Source organism: Macaca nemestrina, chromosome 13, assembly GCF_043159975.1.
Source record: "Macaca nemestrina isolate mMacNem1 chromosome 13, mMacNem.hap1, whole genome shotgun sequence".
In the NCBI taxonomy this organism is placed as follows: Eukaryota; Metazoa; Chordata; class Mammalia; order Primates; family Cercopithecidae; genus Macaca; species Macaca nemestrina.
The window spans coordinates 30,473,124-30,494,555 of record NC_092137.1 but is presented as its reverse complement, the minus strand read 5'-3'; the positions used below and the strand labels follow the sequence as shown (position 1 = coordinate 30,494,555).

Here is a 21,432-nt window from a genome sequence, read left to right as displayed (position 1 = left end):
CCCTTCTATCAGACATAATTCCTTGGTTTGGCCTTCCTACCTCTATACAGTCCAATAACGGACTGGCCTTTACTAGCCAAATCACCCAAGCAGTTTCTCAGGCTCTTGGTATTCAGTGGTGCCTGGTTTTACCTCAAACTGCCACCCTTAAGTCTCACTTTAAGTAGACAGAAGATCTTCAGTGACAAAGTACACTCCAATACTTTCACCCTGATGAAGTCCTATTCTTTACCTTTATACTTACTCTTATTCTCGTTCCCGTTCTTATGCCACCCTCTACCTCTCCCCAGCTATCTCCACCACACTATCAATCTCAGTCACTCTCTCCTAGCCGTTTCTAATCCTTATTTAACAAATACTTGCTGGCTTTGCATTTCTCTTTCCTCCAAAATCGCAGAGGCCTTGACTTACTCACTACTAAAAAAAAAAAAAAAAAAAAAAAAAAAAAAAAAAAAAGGTGGTGGGGGGGTACTTTGTATATTGTTAAATAAGAGTGTTGTTTTTACCTAAATAAATCTGGCCTGGTATATGACAACATAAAACTAGCTCCTTCAGTGTCTTACTAGCCAATTCATGCATCTCAATTTCTACCCTAAGTTTTCCTCCATAAAAAAGTAATCCCTGTCCAACTTTCGCTTCCAGCAAGATCAAATAGATGTAGTTTTTCCTACTGCTCTAGCTAAGTACAACTAAAAATCCTAGCCACTATATGTAAAACAAATACGGGAAGACTCTGGGCTCTGAAGCTACAGATAAGGCAAACCAGATAGGCACCTTGGGACCCATGGAAAACATGGTGGTGAGTTCCCTGGGTTTTCTTTTCGCCTCAACATATACCACAGACAACGAGCTTAAAAACAAAAACAAACAAAAAACAAAACACAAACCCCTGCTCTCCTAAGCCAAAGAACTGAACAACAACATGCCCTCCAGCCAATACCACAGAAAAAAACTGGCCCACCCCCACCCACAAAAGCAAAAGCCATGTGGGGAGCCTAAGTTTCCACCCTTATGAGGCAGTAATGTTGTTCAGGTGTGTCTACCCCTTATCCCTACAGGGGAGATACTGGAGAATTCTAGACTTCCTTCCCTGCCAGGTGGTAATAAAACCACCTTCCCCTGCCAGGGAGTATCTGTGGAGACCACCTGGAGAGCCTGGGTTTCTCCTCCCACCTGGCAGTAATGAGACATCCCTCCTGATCCCTACTGGCGTGGTATCTATCAGAGGAGGCCTAGAGTCAGTTTCACCGCAGCCCAGGGGTAAGAAGGCCATCCCCTCCCAGTGGTATTAGTAGAGTCCTAAAGAGGGGCTCACACTCCTACAACTGCCCAGCAGTAATGAGGACGCCCACTTTGTGTGTCAATGGATCAGTTCCTCAAAAGCACAAACTACCACAACTCACCCAAAATTAAATGGATTATCTGAATAGCCCTAATAACTGTTAAAGAAACTGAATGAAGCCTTCGAAAAAGAAATCTGGCCCAGATCATTTCATTAAAGAATTCTACCAACGTTTATAAGATCAATTCTACACAATATCTTCCAGAAAACAGAAGCATAGGGAGCACTTCCAATTTTTTTTTTTTTTTTTTTTTTAGACAGGGTCTCACTCTGTCACCCAGGCTGGAGTTCAGTGGCATGATCACGGCTCACTGTAGGCTCAAGTGATCCTCCTGCTGCAGCCTCCCAAGTAGCTAGGACTATAGGTGCATGCCACCACATCTGGCTACCTTTTTAATTTTTGTTTATAGAGTCAGGGCCTCCCTATGTTGCCCAGGCTGGTTTCAACTTCTGGGCTCAAGCAATCCTCCCAGAGGATGGTTTCGGGCTCCCAGATTACAGGCGTGAGCCACCACACTCAACCTAAAAGGGAGATCTAACTGCAGACAGAAGTGGAGAAGGCCATAATGTGACCATAGAAGGAGAGATTAATAATATAACCATAAACCAAGGAATGCCATCAGCCACCAGAAGCTAGAAGAGGCAAGGAGCAGATTCTCCCCCAGATCTTCCAGAAGTGGCATGACCCTCTGACACTGTGATCTTGGCTGACTGACACTGATTTCAGAATTCTGGCCTCCAGAACGTTGAGAAATAAATGCCTGACGTTTTAAGCCACGGTGTTTGCAGTAATTTGTTATGGCAGCCACAGGAAACTGGTATAAATACCTCCCCATCTCCAAATAAATATGTATGCAAAAGGCATACATATTTGACTAGCCTTAAGTACAAATGCAAAAGAGAAAATCAGATACAATTTCAGAGTTCCTCATTCAAAATGATAATATAACACTCCTAATTTTTTTATAAAGTATAGATAAAAAGAGAAATAAATACAGCTTTGGAAATTATATCCACTGGATCCAATTATATCCAATGTATACTCAGTTCCCTGAAGATTAGCCTACTCAATAGACAAGAACTGTTTATCAAGTAGCCTAGCAAAATTGAAGACTCAATCTTTATTAACTCTGACTTCTAGTATATTTCTTCTCTGAAGGAAAGAGAAGCTAAATTGTATAGGTTTCATTACTACCATAAAGAAATTCAACAAAATAAGGTCACTCTGGCACTCCTTGGAGTCCTCTAGATTATTTCCATCCTGCTTCTCCACCGCCTTCCCATTCTTAGTGAACAAAGCAAACATAATTCTTGCTTTAATTTAATCAATTGGTCTTAATGAACCACCACGTTAAAAATATAAACAACCTAGGGCCAGGTGCAGTGGCTCACGCCTGTAATCCCAGCCCTTTGGAAGGCCGAAGAGGGAGAATCAGTTGAGCTCAGGAGTTCGGGACCAGCCCAAGCAACACAGAGAGACTTCATCCCTAAAAAAAAAAAAAAAAAAAATAGAAAAATTGGCCAGGTGCGGTGGCACATGCCTGTAGTCCCAGCTACTCTGGGAAGCTGAGCTGGGAGGATCACTTGAGTCCATGCATTCAAGGTTACAGTGAGCTGTGATCAGGCTACTGCAATCCAGTCTGGGCAACAGAGTAAGACTCCGTCTCTACAAAAATAAAAAATGAAAAAACCTAACTTTAAATCTGCAGTCACTCTCATTAAGAAGTATGTTAACCCAGTAAACTCTTCAGGTTGAGCACTACATCATAAAATTTCATTATGTGTATGATTATAACACAAACAATAAACCTGGTAATATATTTTACTGAATTTCGAAATGATACAATGGAACATGCAAGACTATCAAAACAATCATTATAACACATGAAAGGGGAAAAGGCAAAAAGGATGTCTCATTTAAATCTCCCACATTATAGACAGACTCACCCTAAGTAGCTACAGTAAGTTACATTCAGCATGGATATTCAGAAACTTTGGACATAACTTGTAATACAAGGCACACTCACTGAAATAATCCCTTACACTTAAAGCCACACAAGTACAGTATATTTTAAATTTACAGTACATTAAAATAGGCATTATAGCATAGCAATTAAGAGCACAGACTCTGAAACGAGACTGCATAGGTTCAAATCCATGCCCCGTACCTTCTTGGGGCTTCTGTTTCCTCATTAGCAAAATGAAGATAATAACAGTACTTGTATTTACTACACAGTGGAAGCTGAGAGGGTTAAAGGAGTTAAAAACTTAAAGCATTTAGAACAGAACTCAGTATACACCTGGCACTCACACATTATTAAAAGAGAGGGTCGCTATTACTACCTATGGTCTTCATAATAGTTTCATGGCTACCATGTTTACTTTTCATCACAGAAAACCTAGAGGTGATGAAATCTCAGTGACCTCTGTACTGAAGGCATTGATTTGTGTTTATCTCCTTCTCTACACAGTAAAGCTCAAAGACATAAATCGTGTCTTATTTAAAACTCTGTCCCCATTACCAAGTCCATGGTGTGTGTCCAAAAATGATCAAGTTTAGTCAAGAAATATTTTGGTGTTTAAGCTACCCCAACTTTCAATCATTTTCCTCCCTAACTCTACACAGGTAAATTTTTATTTAAAGGCTACACAAAAAGAAAAAAATAATTCTAAGACAGTATTTATATTATGAAAGCAGAAATGGTCAGAGCCACAGCCAAGGCTGCCTTTCCCAAGATACCTAAACATTCCAGTGGGGCAAGAGTCCCTGTTAAGAGTTAAAAACAATCCCCTCAGTCCATGCTCCCAGTCACATGGAGCTGGAAGAGCTGGAAAAACTGCCACCACCACTCATTCCTCTTTCTTCATCATTTATTCTTATCTTCATCTAGCATTTCCCTTCTTTGTGACACCACCACTAGATACCAGCTCACCACATGCTATCCCTCTCCTCCATGAGTTCCCCCAAGGGAATTAACTATATACACTTACATAAAACAGATGTGACCTCCTATTTGAGATGAAAAACTAAGGGTACCATAACTCTTTCCTTTATCTTTGTCCCTAGAACAGTAATCCAGTTTCTCTGAGGAAGTGAACAACTGAAGTCTTCAGGAATCTCAGCTGTGAAAGGCTGCAGACGGTTCTGTAACCACCTGTGAAAGGCGGTTAATCCTCTACTGTCAGCTTTCACTGATGGCAACCCCTCATATGTCTCTTCCATTTGCCTCCTGAGTTTTTACAGTAGGATCCCTATGGCCCTACTGCCACAAGGAGAGGACAAGGTAAAGGTGTGAATAAACCTCATAAGACTTTCTTGGGACATTACCTCACAGCCATAGGGAACACACTGAAGGTTTTTCTTAGCTCACCGCATTAAAAACCTTGCAGCCAAAGGAATTACAGCAGTCCTCATTATCCAATAGCAATTAGTGTCTCATGGGGAGAGGACCACACAGCCATTTCTCTTTAACAAGGACCATATTTTGTAATGAAGAAAAAGAGATCTGCTTAGAATTTTCCCAAAAAATAAAACAAAAAAATCTATTATGTTCATAAAATATCATGTATTATATTGATCAAAATTTAGATTACACTTTGCAATTATGCATTAATTCTTAGGACAAAAAACTAATGAATAGATGGAGTGCTTGGGGCACAATTTTGCGACCAAATTGTAAAACAGCATGATGTGACAGCCTTAATTTCACATTTGCCTTTTGCAAAACAATTATATAAAAGTCATTTTAGCCAAAAAAAAAATTATACTTTTCTTCATTTGTCTCCTGGAGCCTCTCACACCCCTTTTAAATTCTTTTAAAGTACCTCTTTCGTAATTATCCCTGCTGTTTTTTCTCATTTAAAGTGTTCTTGCATTGCCATACTCTCACTAGAGCCTCTTTTTTATTATTAAAGTATGTACATAAAGAGCACAAATCTTCATATTTTTACACATTCTGAATTTTCACATATACATATACCCATGTAACCACCACACATCTCAATGTATAAAATGTTGCAAGAAGGTTCCCTCATGCCCTTTCTCAGTCATTACCACCACCACCACCAACCCAGAGTAATCACTATTCTGACTTCTGTCACCAGAGAAGTACTGTACTTATTTCTGAACTTCATTTAAATGGAATCATGCAGTGTACAATCTTCTGTCTGACTTATGTCTGTAAGATACATCCATGTTGATACATATATCCATAATTCATTGTCTTTTATTGGTTTTGCAGTGTTTCATCTTATAACTGTATCACAATTTACTCATCCATTCTACTGCTGATGTACAATTGGTTCTGCAGTGTTTCATCTTATAAATATATCACAATTTACTCATCCATTCTACTGCTGATGTACAACTGAGTTATATCCAATTTTTGATTATGAATAAAGGCATTATAAACATTCTTTAACATGTTTTTTTAGTAGGCACAAGCATTAGTTTCTCTTGAGTATACCTAGGAACGAATGTAAGCATTTGATCATGGGTAGGAGTAGACAAAGCCACAGTCTTCCAAAGTGACTGTACCATTTGACACCCCCACCAACAATATGTAAGAGATCCAGCTGGTCTACACTCTTGCCAACACTGGAACTGTCCATCTTTTTAATTTTAGTTATTCTGGAAGGTGTATAGCAGTATCTCATTATTGTTTTAATTTATATTTCCCACTGACAAATAATGTTAAGTACCTTTTTATATGCATACTGGCCATTCTGAGACCCTCTAATAGAAAGTGCCTGTTCAAGACGCCTACACATTTTTAAAATGATTTTTCTCATTAATTTTTTTATGCTACACATACACACACACACAGAGCATGAGTCCTTGGTCAGATATATAAATTGCAAATTTCTTCTTCCAGTCCATATTTTGCTCTTCATTTTCTTAGTGGTGTCTTTAGATGAAGAGTAGTTCCCAAGTTTAATGAACTCTGAAGACAAATTTATCAATCATTTTCATGATCAGTGCTTTCTGAGTCCTTTTTAAGAATCTCTGCCTATTCTAGGCACTAGTTCTTTATTTGCACTTATGGTTTCAGCAGTTCTCCCCCTAGCTTTGACTTCATGAAATCCTGCCTCTTTTGCAAGAGTTGCACCCCCTACCTTGTAGTCGATTTGCACTGCATTCATGTTATGTTGTTAGGTGCTGGACAACTTTAGTGTTACACAAGTTCAAGTGGAGATCAGCTTTAAAACTAGAGAAATCATCAGTGATTACTTCCATATTACAATGATTTCTGTACAAATATATTCAAAACCTAATGTAAAAAGAAAAAAAATTCTAATACCCATTATCCTAGCATTTTTCCCCCAAACATACCTTAAGATGATTCTTTCTATACCTTTTAAACAAATAACTTCCTGCTCTATCCTTTTTCCTAAATTAGTTAAGAAGACCTCCAATTTCCAACCATATAGTTCCAAAGAAATAAACCTTACTCTTACGGCAAGCACGTATTCCCTTCCACAACCCTGTTATCTTCACATCCAATCACTCTCACAACATGCTTTCAAAATGTGTGTGGAATGTGAACTCTGCTCTGCCACAGCCAATGCCTGGTTCCTTCCCTCACCATCTCTTGTCTGGACTATGCAAACTGTCCTTAACTGGTCTCCTCTTTACAGTCTGTCTTTCACCCTGTCACCAAAGTCACCTTTCAAAAACATAAAGTTGAGGTTATGCATCTAACGAGCTCCTTCTACAGTTCCCACTGTCTGCAGGATAAAGTCACTCTCTTAGCTAATAAGAGTTCACAACCTGGCTCTAACCTTTCCTGGCTTCCCTCCCAGCAACACCTACAATACTCTGGTCTGACCCCTGGACACCATGAGCTCTCACTTGTCCTGGCTTTGCTCTGCTTCTCCCTATGCCTTTATCCTCCAGTTAGCTCCCTTCCTCTTCTGGCCAGACCCACCCCAGAAGAAGTAACTGTTCCCTTTTATGTGCTCTCACAGCTCTCTACACCCACAACTATATTTGAGTTCTTATCACACTTTATTAGTTAATCATTTATTTATTTGTCTCAACTGTCTACAAACTTCTGGACCTGGGACTTCTCCCTGAATTCCTCAAGGGTAGGGTCAGGAGTTAATGTTTACATCCTAAAGACTTGGTGGGGCTATTCCATAAAGGTTCAATGAAAGAATAAATGTCCTAGCCACTTTTACTCATCCTATTTTTTCAATAAATAAAGACTGGAAAAATTAGCACAAGTATATCAAAACAACAAGCTTAACTAAAATCAGTTTTCTTTTAAAAGTCCCCCAGCAAATTATTCTTTTAAAAAAATGTAATAAAAACAAAAATCTCAATTACTGATTTGTGCTTCCTGATAGAAATTAGTCATAACTGGCCAGGCACGGTGGCTCACACCTGTAATCCCAACACTTTGGGAGGCCAAGGCAGGCGGATCACCTGAGGTCAGGAGTTCAAGACCAGCCTGACCAACATGGAAAAACCCCGTCTCTACTAACAATACAAAATTAGCCAGGCGTAGTGGCACATGTCTGCAATCCCAGCTACTCGAGAGGCTGAGGTAGGAGGATCACTTGAACCCGGGAGGCAGAGGTTATGGTGAGCTGAGATGGTGCCATTGCACTCCAGCCTGGGCAACAAGAGCAAAACTCCCTCTTAAAAAAAAAAAAAAAAAAGAAATCAATCATACCTCTGTTTCAAAACAAATTTTTAACTAATGGGCAACAAAAGTAAGACGAATATACCACTTAACCAAGGTAAATGTAATTGTTACCACACAACTGGATGCCAATGGAATAAAACATGATTATTACACAACTAAAAGATCACAAACAAAACTACTGGCTTGAAATATGTGTTCATTCTAGGACATCGCTGGAGCCTTTGAAAATATATATATATACATAAAAAATGAAAAATTTGTGCATATATTAATGTTTCCCCTTAATACGTAACACGTCTGTATGTCGCAGGAAGATAGTATGCATAGTGGTAGTAAGACAGTAAGAACACAGGCTGGAAACACAGTGCTAATTGTGTGACATGGACAAATTACTTAAACGTCAACGTGCTTCAGTTTCCTCATCTGCAAAATAAAGATAATAAATGTATCCACCTCACAGTGATGCTAGACGACTGAGTTGGCACATGTAAGTCCCCGATTCAGAGCCTGGCATAGTACATGAATGCAGAGGAATAAATTTCAAATATTTTCACTGTTTTTTTTAACTTTTTTTAAGCCCTTTTACACACACTGTCTTTTCTTTTCCTCCCAACAGTTTGAGATTGTTTGAACACGAAATACTAACTTTAGAGATAAGTCACCAATAGTAAAGTTGTATGATTACCCTTTTTTTTTTTTGAGACGGAGTCTCCATCTGTCGCCCAGGCTGGAGTACAGAGGCACGGTCTCGGCTCACTGCGAGCTCTGCCTCCCGGGTTCATGCCATTCTCCTGCCTCAGCCTCCCGAGTAGCTGGGACTACAGGCACCCACCACCACGCCCAGTTAATTTTTTTTTTTTTTTTTTTTTGTATTTTTAGTAGAGACAGGGTTTCACCGTGTTAGCCAGGATGGTCTCGATCTCCTGACCTCCTGATCCACCCGCCTCGGCCTCCCAAAGTGCTGGGATTACAGGCGTGAGCCACCGGCCCGGCCACCCTAAGACATTTTTAAGTGGCAGAGTTTGGACTAGAATCCACACATAATCTTAACCCCAGGCCAAACTGACCAAATCTCCACGGATCCAGTTTGGAAGGAAGAATCTTTTGGGTTTTCCCCATTGCTTCCTCCTCGTTGTCAGCAACAGCCAGCCTAAAGACCTCATGGGGGCAAATACAGAGGACCACGTGTTCAAACTAAAAAGTAGAAGAAGCCTAGCTTTCACAGAAACTGACACATAGTTGGCCCTCCAAAGATGGCAGCTATTGACTGAAACTTACAAGCACTATTACATTTTTCTCAGTTACAGAACAAAGTACTACTCCACAAAATCAAGTCTACTACCAAAAACAAAAGTCACTTAATACTATGCTTATCTGTCATATCAAGCATATCTAAGTCCAATGTGCAACAGAATCCTAAACAAAAAAGTGGTAAGATTTATTTTTACTAATCTCAAAAAACATGTTTCACAAAAAGGGCTTTCATCATCAGTTTTTTGAAAACTAACCCAAGTAGTTATATTTCACGACATGATGTTTCTTTGAACAAAAAAGTTAACGATATGATTAAATATTTCACCTTGGTAATGCCTTCAACACATTTGTTCAATACTTTTCTTGGGCTTAAAGTGACTCTCAATCCCTAATCTCATCTACTGCCAGGTACACAAGAAACACAGTTAATGAACTTTAAAGGCAGATGCAATGTTTCCAGGGAAGTCATCTGAACCAGAGAAGTACAAGCAAGCAAATCATCTCCACCACCACGTCTAAGTGCCTTATCTTTCAACTTCTTTTCTTCAAATGGGCAATTAGAAGCTAAAATACACCTTAAAAATCAGGTTTGGCATCCGCCCTGGCTAGGGCCTACCTTTCTTTACGCGGCACTGCCACTCTGGCACCTACAGGCAGGCCTTTGGCGCCTGCAGGACTCACAGGGAAGGCAGCCCCAGCCCCTGCTCTCCACAGCTCTCGTCGAAGCCCTGCACGTGGTGGCCACTTGAGACGTTTTAGTGGATGGGATTCGACAGTGGCTGAGCTCAGGTTGCGTTCCGGGAGGGCGCAGCTCCCACACCCGCTGTGGTTGCAGGAGGAAGGTTTTGACGCTCCTAGCGTAAACAGCGACGGGACACTCTTCGCCCCGCTGCTACCTAGCCCTCGCTGCTCGCGCGGCCCCTCCGCACCCGACGCCTCCGCCAGCCTCCAGGATTCATTTCCCTGCGCCTCCTCCCACCTGAGCCAGCGACGCCACCGCCACCTGCACCGGACCCCAACTCCCAAGCCAGGGGCCGTTACCCGAGGTCGCGGCCCGGGGGAGGCCCACGTCTCAGGAGGAAAAGCCCGGGCTACAGCTCCCGCTCCTGCACCTCTAAGATCCCCCGGCCGCCGCCATTTTCCTTGCGCCGTAACCCCACCTGACAGTTCCAGCCGCCCACCTGTGACAAGCAGGGCACGCCACGCGACGCCGAGTGGGGTGCGTGGGCAAGCTGGGACTCCGTAAGGGTCACAACCTCCGAGCGGAACCCGCCGTTAATTCATCCAGAAGCGCGGAGGCGTCCGGCCGTCGCCCTAGTAATGCGTCCCGGAAGGCTACGTCCTGATTGGCTGCAAGAGCCGTGTCGCAACGGCGTCCCCGGCTGCGTGGGAAGCCCGGGTCCGCGGCGCCCCGCGCCTGCTCCACAGCCCGGGATACCCCCGGGTGCCTTTCTTTGAGAGCTCCTTTAAAGAGGCCGCGCTTATTTCCTCGTCTGTCCTCCTGGAGAGGAGGGACCCACGGAACGGTGGGGTGTAAGGATAAGAAAATAACGAAATAGGAAATTAGCGGAGGTCATTTGTCCGAGGAAACCTAATGTTTCATTCAACCCCTAGAGCTGCAAAATGGAAAACAGAAATCTGGGAGTTTAATTTACAAGCCTAAATTGGGTGCGCGAAGAGACAGGACAAATCAGTAATAGAAACAGCTCTAGAACCCAGGTTCCCTCATCAGGAGCACAAAGTTTTTCCAGCACGCTCAGTGTTTCCCCAGTCCTAGAAAATGTTTCCTCCCAGTTCCCATAGCAACTTCATCACACTGCTCCAAAGGTCTCCTTCACCTACCATGGTGTGTCTGTCCCCTAACCTACTAGATTGCAAGCCCCTGAACGGTGGGGACTGTGATTAAACCCCTTTTCATTTCCCTTAAGCAATGCCCTCCTCAACTTGGCCTTCAACAAATACAATAAGAATCTTATAAATAATAAACATAGCTACACATCACACACAGCCACTCATCAGTAGTTCATGTATGTCTATACGTTTCATCCGTTTATTCAACAAGGCACAGAGGAGTGAATATTTTTAAAATTACAAAGTTCCTGACCTCACAAAATTTATGGTATAATAATAATGACCGTCTACATTTTGGCTGCATAGCTTCAACATAGCTAAATTATATCCCCAAATTCCCTGTAAATCAAAGATTCCTGTGCTATTTTCCTAAATCAGCTTCATAATTTCTCTAAGTTTGTTCCAGAACATTTTAGTATTTAAGATGTGCTAAAATTGCATCAGAAAGTGAAGAATGACTACAGAGAGAAACACCAGAACAAAAGTCAATTCTACCAATTATGCCTATGACCTTAGGCCTCCTTTTTACCTTTAAAATAAGATTACTGGAATAAAAGATCTCTAAATTCGTTTTTGTTGTTGTTAAGAGTTGGCCTGGCTATGCTCCAGAACTTTCAAGGGCTGTGCTGTGGTTCTTTGGGGGCTTGCCAGAGGCTCTTCATAGCTTTTGCAACTCCATTGCAGAGAGTTCTAGCATCATGATGTGTGTCCGGTGATACAGCCCAAAAGGCAAGGCTGCACTAACTACAGAGGACAGAGCTGGGCCCTTTCTTTTTTCTTTTTCTTTCTTTTTTTTTTTTTTTTTTTTTGAGACAGGGTCTCACTCTGTCACCTAGGCTGGAGTGCAGTGGCGTGATTGTGGCCCACTGCAACCCCCGCCTCCCGGGCTCAAGCAATCCTCCCACCTTAGCCTCCAGACTAGCTGGAACTACAGGCACCTGCCACCATGCCCAGCTAATTTTTGTGTTTTTTGTTGAGACAGGATTTCACCATGTTGCCAGGCTGGTCTCAAACTCCCAAGCTCAAGCTATCCACCCACCTCGGCCTCTCAAAGTGCTGGGATTAGAGGCTTGAGCCACCGCACCTGGCCCTGAGCCCTTTCTTGATCTGAGCTACTCATCACTAGCCACCTTCCACATCAACTGCTAAATGGATAGGAACAGAATTCCCAAGGGAAAATATGCTGATTTCTAAACTCTAAGAGATCTACTAAATGTCATGTCATGCTTCTTTCCTTTTGGTAGAGGTGCAAGGTGTAGTAACATGTTTTTCATTCTGGGAAAAATGTCCTGACATGCCCGAGATCATCGGACAACTTCAGCATCCAAAACGATGTGTAGTTTACATAATACTATTATACCAGGATCATTCTTTGTTTTGATACATGTTTTATGCTTACACAAGATGTTGGCATAAGGGGAAACTGGGTAAAGAATATATGGAAAAATCCCTGTACTCTTTTTACATCTCTCCTAAGTCTAAAACTATTCCCCCAGTTTTTTAAATAATTATTTTAAAATATCACCAATGTAGCAAGCTCCTGAATTCTTGTGGGGTTTATCCACCTTTGAAATGTATGTATTTCTTCAAGGCGTCTGGAGAAGTAGTCCCTGACCATTTTGGCACCGGGGACTGCTTTCATGGAAGACAGTTTTTCCATGAACAGGGTGAAGGGTGAAGAGGGTGATTTGGGGATGATTCAACCACATTACATTTATTGTGCACTTCATTTCTATTATTATTACATTGTAGTATATAGCACTTAAAAAGTGGTGTTAATCTGTGCTCTGCTGTCCCAAAGGGACAAGTTTCTGACTCTTTCCTGACCCCGATAACAGAGCATCACAGCTGATGAATTGTTGAACCTCATGAGCCATTGACTTAATAGTCACATTTAATAGGGCACTCTCTGTAATGCTCAGGGACACGCTATGACACACAGGAAATCTCAAGTCCTAGTTCTTATTGTACTTTTGTTATTATGCCCATGTAATTGCTCCCTCTTCTTCAAAATGTGAGAGTAATAAGGGAAAATCTGTGCTCCATAACAGACCTCAGAAAAGAGTCAGGTACATCGCTGCCAATAAAATCGGACCAAGTCTCTCCCAAGGTAATGAATACAAGGAACATGCAGCCCAGTGCCAGCGGAGGCCACAGATACTTAACTGGAGGCCCAGAGTGGCCCATTTATTATAGCCTATAGTCTCCCTGTTTGCAAAAACTTCTATGAATGAGACTTAGCATTACCTAATATCATCAGTCATCCAGTGAGATTCTGAAATTCAAAAGGCATTTGAAATGAAATGTTTTGATTTCTTGAGACGTAGAGTAAGACATGTCTTTGGTAGCTGAGGAGTTTGGTGCTAGAATGTACAGCTTGGAAGTAGTGACAAATTTACATTAACACAAAACAGCTGTGGAGTCTAATTATTAATAGTTCTGATTATTCTCTTTTTGCTCCATCTCTTGCCTTCCCCATTCCCCACCCCCATCTTTTTTTTTTTTTTTTTTTTTTTTTGAGCTGGAGTTTCGCTGTTGTTGCCCAGGCTGGAGTGCAATGGCACCATCCTGGCTCACAATCTCCGCCTCCTGGGTTCAAGCAATTCTCCTGCCTCAGCCTCCCGAGCAACTGGGATTACAGGCATGTGCCATCACACCTGGCTAATTTTGTAGTTTTAGTAGAGATGGGGTGTCTCCATGTTGGTCAGGCTGGTCTCGAACTCCTGACCTCAGGTGATCCACCCCCCCACCCCCTCAGCTTCCCAAAGTGGTGAGATTACAGGCATGAGCCACTGCGCCCGGCCCCACCCCCATCTTTATGCTGACTTGTCCTGCTTTCCTCTCCTGACTCCCTGGTCTTTTGCCTCTGGCAGGGTTTAGCCAATGGGAGGCCCTGGCTGGACTCTGCAGGGTGGGCTGAGAAAGAGCTCAAGGCTGCATTCTCCTGGCTCCCTCCCTGTGGGGCTGCAGGGTGGCAGTGGCTTCACGCTTCACCTACTCTAGAGCCCAGCTCTCACTGGGTTCTGGGACCCACTCCCCGCCTTGTCCCTTCAGGCAGGGCCCACAGTGTGCGATGGTCTAACTTACTGTATCTAGCCTCAGGGTGCTTCATTCCCCTCTGTTAATTTCCTTTAACCTTGATTGTACCTTTGTGGTCTCAGAATTAACTCTAACTTAAAGATGACATCCAGGACTCAGGTTCTTTCATTTCTTTTTTTTTTTCCTTTTTTTCTTTCTGTTTTTTGATGTTGTTGTTGTTTGTTTGTTTGTTTTTGACACCAGGCTAGAGTACAGTGGCATGATTTCATCATAGCTCACTGTAGCCTGGGCCCTAGAGATCCTCCTGGCTAAGCTTTCTTAATTTCTTAGAGACAGGGTATTGCCATGTTACCCAGACTGGTCTTGAACTCGCAGCCCCAGGCAGTCCTCTCACCTCAGCTTCCTGAGTATTTGGGATTACAGGCGTGAACCACAGCACCCAACCAGCTCAGGTTCTTTCTCTCCTTCTGCCCTGCCTTCCTTAACATATTGGCCTTACATTTTTATGTTTATTGCCTCAGGGCCGCAAGATGGTTGTCACAACTCCAGACATCACAGTCATATTCAAAGGCAAGAAACAATGGGTCAGGCGCAGTGGCTCACACCTATAATCCCAACACTTTAGGAGGCTGAGATGGGCATATCACCTGAGACCAGGAGTTCGATACCAGTCTGGCCAACATGGTGAAACTGTGTCTCTACTAAAAATACCAAACTTAGCTGGATGTGGTGGTGCATGCCTGTAATCCCAGCTACTCAGGAGGCTGAGGCAGGAGACTCTCTTGAATCTGGGAGGCAGAGGTTGCAGTGATCTGAGATCGTGCCACTGCACTGCAGCCTAGGCAACAGAGCAAGACTCCATCTCAAAAAAAAATAAAAAGAAATGTTTGTTACCTTTTATTTATTGTTTCTCTAAATAGTAACGACCCTTAAGACCCCCTTCCAATCTCTTCAACATCTATTTTCGACCCCCACTGAATCATCTCTGATGACCACATAATCACTGTGAGATGGCCATCCCGATACCTATATTGACTGTATTTTCTTATTTTCTGTGTACTCAATGCTTTGTCATTTGAGGCCTCACTAAAGAACTACCTCTCCCAGGGTTAGCTAAGTTCTTGAGATCGCAAATAACTCTCCCAGGACTGTGCCTTTCATAAGCAAACCAACTAATCCGGACACACAAACCCCCACCTTCTCTAACTGGTTCTTACACTCCAAGCCAATATTCCTCTGCCCTAATCACCCCAGGACCAATGCAGCAGACAACCTGGGACAGCTTCTACACCCCAGAGCCTGCTGAGATCAAACTAGCCTATCCTAAGCCTGCGTGCCCTGCCTTGCCCATTCCTTACCATAGAAACCACGAGAAAGGCCTTTCCCATGATTTCCTCCTGCTTTGTGTGTATTTTTTTTTTTTTAATTTTTATTTTTAGATTATGAGATCTCGCTATGTTGCTAAGCCTTGTCTCAAACTCCTGGACCGAAGTGATCCTCCTCACCTTGGCCTCCAGAAGCAGTGGGATTACAGGCGTGAGCCACTGCAGTTGGCCTGCTTGTGCATTCTGACCAACCTTTGTGCTCCCCGCTGTGGGCCCACGTGGAGTGACATGTGCTGTCATCTTGACTGTAACAAATTATCTTTTCAATAGAAGTTATATCCCCATCTTTTGGCTGTGCCATACCTGAATAACAAGAAAACCTTTTAAAAACAAACCCCTTCTTTTTCTTGGTGGTTTTCTAACCATTTGCCCTCTCTACCCAGGGACCAGCTCTGTGGAGATCTTGGTCCTAGCCTACAATCGTTGTATCATACGATCCTTCCCTAGAGTGGGCTCATATATCCCAGAGTCTTCCCACCAGAGCTTCTACAGCACAAACAAATCTTGCCCTGCTAATATTCACCACCTCTGGAAGTATAACTTAAGTTATGCCAAAGACCACATTCTTTCAGGGTTGAGGAGAAAGAAGTGGGACTGTAGGAAAATAACTCCATATGCTATAAACTAAGTGATTTAATTTTACTATGACCCCAGAAATAATATATTATCCTCATTCTACACATGTAAAACCAAGGCTCAGTGTATTATTTTCCTGTTGCTACTGTAACAAATTACCATAAATTTAGGGGCTCAAAACAACAGAAATTCATCATCTTCCAGGTCTAGAGGTCAGAAGTCCAAAATCAGTTTTATTGAGTAACGTCAAGGCGTTGGCAGCATTGGTCCCTTCTGGAGATTCAAAGGGAGAATCCATTTCCTTTCCTTTTTCAGCTTCTAGTATCTGTACTACTTGTTCTGTGGCCTTTGCCACCATCTGTAAGGCACATCACTCCAGTCTCCGTTTCCAACATCACTTTACCTTCTCCTCTTCCACAGTAAAATCTCTCTCTGCCTCTCTCTTAGAAGGACATTTGCGATTACATTTACGGCCCACCAGATAATCCAGGATTATCTCCTCATCTCAAAATCCTTAATTTAATCACAATTACACAGTTCCTTTTGCCATATATGGTAACATTCTTAGGCTCCAGGAATTAGGACCTGGATATTTTTGAGAGCTATTCTTCAGTCTCCCACACTGGGATTCACAGGGCTAAAATCAAGGTGTCTGCAGGGCTGCATTGCCTCTGAAGATTCTAGGGGTGATTCCATTTCCTTGCCTTTCTCAACTTCTGGAGGCCACCTGAGTTCCTTGCCTTGTGGCTCCTTCCTCCACCTTCAAAGTCAGCTGTGTCGCATCTTCAGATCTCACACTGAAAACTCTGCTTCCATCATCACTGAGCCTTCACTAATTCTGACTCTCCTGCCTCTCTCTTTCCTTTATAAGGTTGGGCCTAGAATAATCTAGGAAAATCTCATCCGCAAAGTCCCTTTTGCCATGCAAGGTAACATATTCACAGATTTAGAGGATTAGGACATGAACATCTTTGGGGGGCCGTTATTACTGCCTACTACATACGGACCAAAAGCAGTCCCTGTGGTTGCTGGGGAACAGGGTGGGAAGGAGGAGAAGGGAAAGGCTACAAAGGAGCAGTAGAACACTTTTGGGGAGAAGGTTAGGATTATCTTGACTGGATGATGGTTTCATGGGTGTACACACGCATATGTCAAAACTTAAATTGTACCTTGATATGGTTTGGCTGTGTCCCACCCAAATCTCATCTTGAATTGTATTAATAGTTCCCATTATCCCCATGTGTCATGGGAGGGACTCTGTGGGAGGTAATTTAATCATGGGGGCAGTTACCCTCATGCTATGCTTGTGGTAGTGAGTGAGTTCTCACAAGATCTGATGGTTTTATAAGGGGCTTCCCCTCGCCGCCACCCACTTTGCTCTCATTCTTCTCCTTCCTGGCACTGTGTGAAGAAAGATGCCTTTGCTTCCCTTTCCACCACGATTGTAAATTTCCTGAGGTCTCCCCAGCCATGGAGAACTGTGAGCCAATTAAACCTCTTTCCTTTATAAATTACCCAGTCTCGGCCGGACACAGTGGCTCCCACCTGTAATCCCAGCTCTTTGGGAGGCCGAGGCGGGTGGATCACGAGGTCAGGAGATTGAGACCATCCTGCCTAATACGGTGAAACCCTGTCTCTACTAAAAATACAAAAAATTAGCTGGGCAAGGTGGCGGGCGCCTGTAGTCCCAGCTACTCGGGAGGCTGAGGCAGGAGAATGGCGTGAACCCAGGAGGCGGTTGCAGTGAACCGAGATCATATCACTGCACTCCACTCCAGCCTGGGCAACAGAATGAGACTCCTTCTCAAAAAAAGATAATAATAAGTTACCCAGTTTCAGGTATGCCTTTATTAGCAGTGTGAGAACAAACTAACACAGATCTTTAAATATGTGCAGTGTGCTGCATGTCAATTATACCTCAATAAAGCTGTTAAGAGAAAACTAAATGAGAAAATAAAACAAACACAAAAAAAGCTGAGGCTCAGAAATCTTGACTAAGTCTGCAGAATTAGATGGTGGTGTAGCCAAAATGCACACTCAAGTGAGTCCATGTCATGCCGAAGGTCATGCCTCTGATGGTGCCTCACTTCTTTATTCTCTCTTCTGTATAATTGAGATGGTAATACTTGCTCCTTAGGAATGGGGGTACATACTAGATGTCCAATGTATGGTAATTTCCTTCCCTTTTCCCTTTTAGACCTACCGACTAGCCAGTTTCTAAGTATCCTGGAGCATATTCTGTTTTACAGAATCTGAAAAGTATTACTTTCTTCATAAAAGAGAGAAAGGCATCCAAGAAAAATACGGTATGAAGCCAACAGAGTAGTAAATAGGCCTTACCTTCAGGTATTCTCAGCTATAAATGTCCCAGGCTATAAAATGCAAAGCAACACCCAGGATCAGATATACATGCTTTATTCGCAGAAATCTAGGCTGGTTCATTTTGTTGCCTCGTGATGAGAGACAGTTTCCAGGAACAAATAGGGGGAGGCAAGCATGTGGAAGCTGCCCCATAGTTAGAAACAATGATATGAAAAATGATTGCTGTATCCAAGGTCACAAAGCTCTTTTGACTGATATGCCATGCTTGGGTCATAGTGGTGAAATGAAACAGAACAGTACTCCTGGCTGGTTAAGAAACCCGTCTGTTTCCAGGATTTCTTCAAAAGAAGACAACGTCATTTATGTGTTTTTATCCTTTGTCATCAATGTGTTCATGTGTTTAGAAAACAGCGTCTTCTATTCCTGGATAAATTGAAAATAGCTTGAAAAAAGAGTCCTCATTTCCAGTTTACCCTGGAATTCTTCCCAGGATACTATATACCATGGCTTCCCTATCTTGGATGGGGCTGCCCTAGGCTCTGATTCAAGTTCACCTTGGATTCACTTCCTGTTTCTTGACCTCTGTGTTCGTCTCTTCCATCAAAGTCATGCATGTTTCATGATCACATCAGCTTGTGTTGGTTACATCAATCGACTTAGGGAAATAGGGATAAATAACTCAAGGAAAAAAAAAAAATCAACAACAGGAGGTGAGAGAATAGTAGATGTCTCAATCCTCGGTTTGTCACTAGAAAACACCATCCAGTTCATCGACCTGTAGGCAAACTACCAGTAAGAAGTGAATTTAAAATTTATAGTCATGGTTTCATAAACGCTAAGCATAGCAAAGACAGCGAGATGCAATCCAGTTCCACTGCCACATACCAACTCTGTATTTGAGGCAAAGTAGTTTGACTTCCCTGAGCCTCAGTTTTCTCATTTGCAAAATGAGAATAATAAATAGTTCCTGCCTTGTGGAGCTGTGATGAGGTGCTAGTACATGTAGTATATGCTTAGCAAATGAGAGTTGCCTTCTTTTTACTTCTTCCTTCTATCCATCTCTATCTAATTTGGCTTATGAATTTGCTCCAGTTAAATGCCTCGGGGAGATGAAAATGTGAATGTCAATCAACCTAGAAAGAAAGTGCTTATGCACTATGACCCATGGAGAACCATTAGTCCTCAAAAGCACTGGGCGAGTAGGCAGTTGTGGCCTGCAGCCACAATTTGGCACTGAATCATGTCCTGTTTAGCATTGTTCACTAATTGTTTCAAGTTATTTTCCCTCTCTGAGATTCAATTTCCTAGCTAGTTGTAACATGAGCTTGGATGAGATCCTCTTTAAGCCCTGTCTAATTCTTCTCAGTTATCTTTTCTGCTCCTATACCCCCATTTACATACAAAAACTCAGAAAATAGAAACAACTATGGAAAGCTAAGCAAATCCCTTACACAGAGCTCAGATTCTCTCCAGTATGATATCCAGGCACAGTTTGGGGCCTCTGGTTGCTGCCCAGAACTCTCACCATTCTGCACCATCCTATTATAATACAAAGTCAGTGTCTGTGACACTCAGTCTCCACCCCACAGCGAGTATCTGATGACAAGACGAACTTCTGAGCTCAGGGGTTCAAGACCAGCATTCAAAACAGTTCCACTAGAATAAGTTGGTTCAGAGAGTCACTGAAATGGTCACACTTTGTGCTTACTCTCAAGAACCATGCTTCTAAACTTTAGCTATGCATTAGCGTCACCTGGGGAGCTTTCAAAATAGCAGAGATCATCATTGTATTTGGTTTAGGATGGGCCTAGGCAGTGGTATTTTTTAAAAGCTCTCCAGGCAATTGTAAGTGCATTCAAGATGGAGAGTTATTGATTTAGGTCGGATACTGGAGTGTAATTATTGGGGCCCACCTCTGAGTTTCTGGACACACCTGCAATAACCCTGACAGGCTCTGAGTAGGACTGATGTTGGATGAATCAATGGATGAATGAACAAATAACTGTGAGATAGTATAGTGGCAAGAGTGTTGGACTAAAGGCCAGAAAACCATATTCCCAGCCCTGGCCCAATCACTGTGTAAATACTGTACCAGCAATTATTTTCCCTGAGCCTCCATTTGCTCTCTTGTGAAAAGGGGATAATAAAATCTGCTTTATGTGAAGATAGTGCATGTCAAAGTGCTTTGCATATGTGTACATCATATTGAGAAATTGTTAAAAATAAATCATAACAGCCATCCTAGCCAACTGTTTTTTTTTAAATAAAACTTGGAACTGCGAATTAATGCAGAAATTGACTGTAGGGTCAGAGTGGGAAGCAGACTCCACACTGCAGCCATGTGGTTCGTGTTCCCCTAGTTTAAACCCAGTGTGATTACTGTATTGGGAGATCGCTATAGGATGTTTGTGCCCCCACGCCCAAATTCATATGTGGTAGCCTAATCCCCAATGTGATGGTATTTGGAGGTGGAGATTGTGGGGGGTATTCATGCCCTTATAAAGAAGAGCTCCCTCTCCCCTTCCATCATAGGAGGACACAGCAGAAAGCATCATCTGTGAACCAGGAAGCAGGTCGTCATCAGACACGGAATCTGCCAGCACCTCGATCTTGGACTTCTTAGACACTAGAACTATGAGCAATACATTTTTGCTGTTTGTAAGCCACCCAGTTTATGATATTCTTTTTTCTTTTTCTTTCTTTTTTATTAAGTTATTTTTTTGTTTTGTTTTGTTTTGTTTTGAAATGGGGTCTTGCTCTGTTGCCCAGGCTGGAGTGCAATGGCACAATCTCGGCTCACTGCAACTCTGCCTCCCAAGTTCAAGCCATTCTCCTGCCTCAGCTTCCTGAGTAGCTAGGATTACAGGCACGCACCACCACACCTGGCTAATTTTTTGTATTTTCACTAGAGACAGGGTTTCACCATGCTGGCCAGGCTGGTCTCGAACTCCTGGCCTCAAGTGATCTGCCTGCCTTGGCCTCCCAAAGTGCTGGGAGTACAGGCGTGAGCCAC

General features: G+C 42.6%; 1 protein-coding gene across 9 annotated transcripts in view; it reads right to left on the bottom strand.

Moving 5' to 3' along the window:
- Positions 1-18,459, bottom strand: part of LOC105479704 (lysocardiolipin acyltransferase 1) — a 232,971-nt gene extending 214,512 nt beyond the window's left edge. For 2 of the 9 annotated variants that reach the window (XM_071076458.1, XM_011737849.3), the window contains exon 1: positions 10,428-10,611. The gene's annotated coding sequence lies outside the window, so the exon portion shown is untranslated. Of the gene's footprint in view, positions 1-9,862; positions 10,207-10,287; positions 10,618-18,437 lie in introns of those variants that run through there. The other 7 variants (XM_071076457.1, XM_011737857.3, XM_011737855.3 and 4 more) reach the window with 7 other exon arrangements.
- Positions 18,460-21,432: the final 2,973 nt, after the last annotated feature.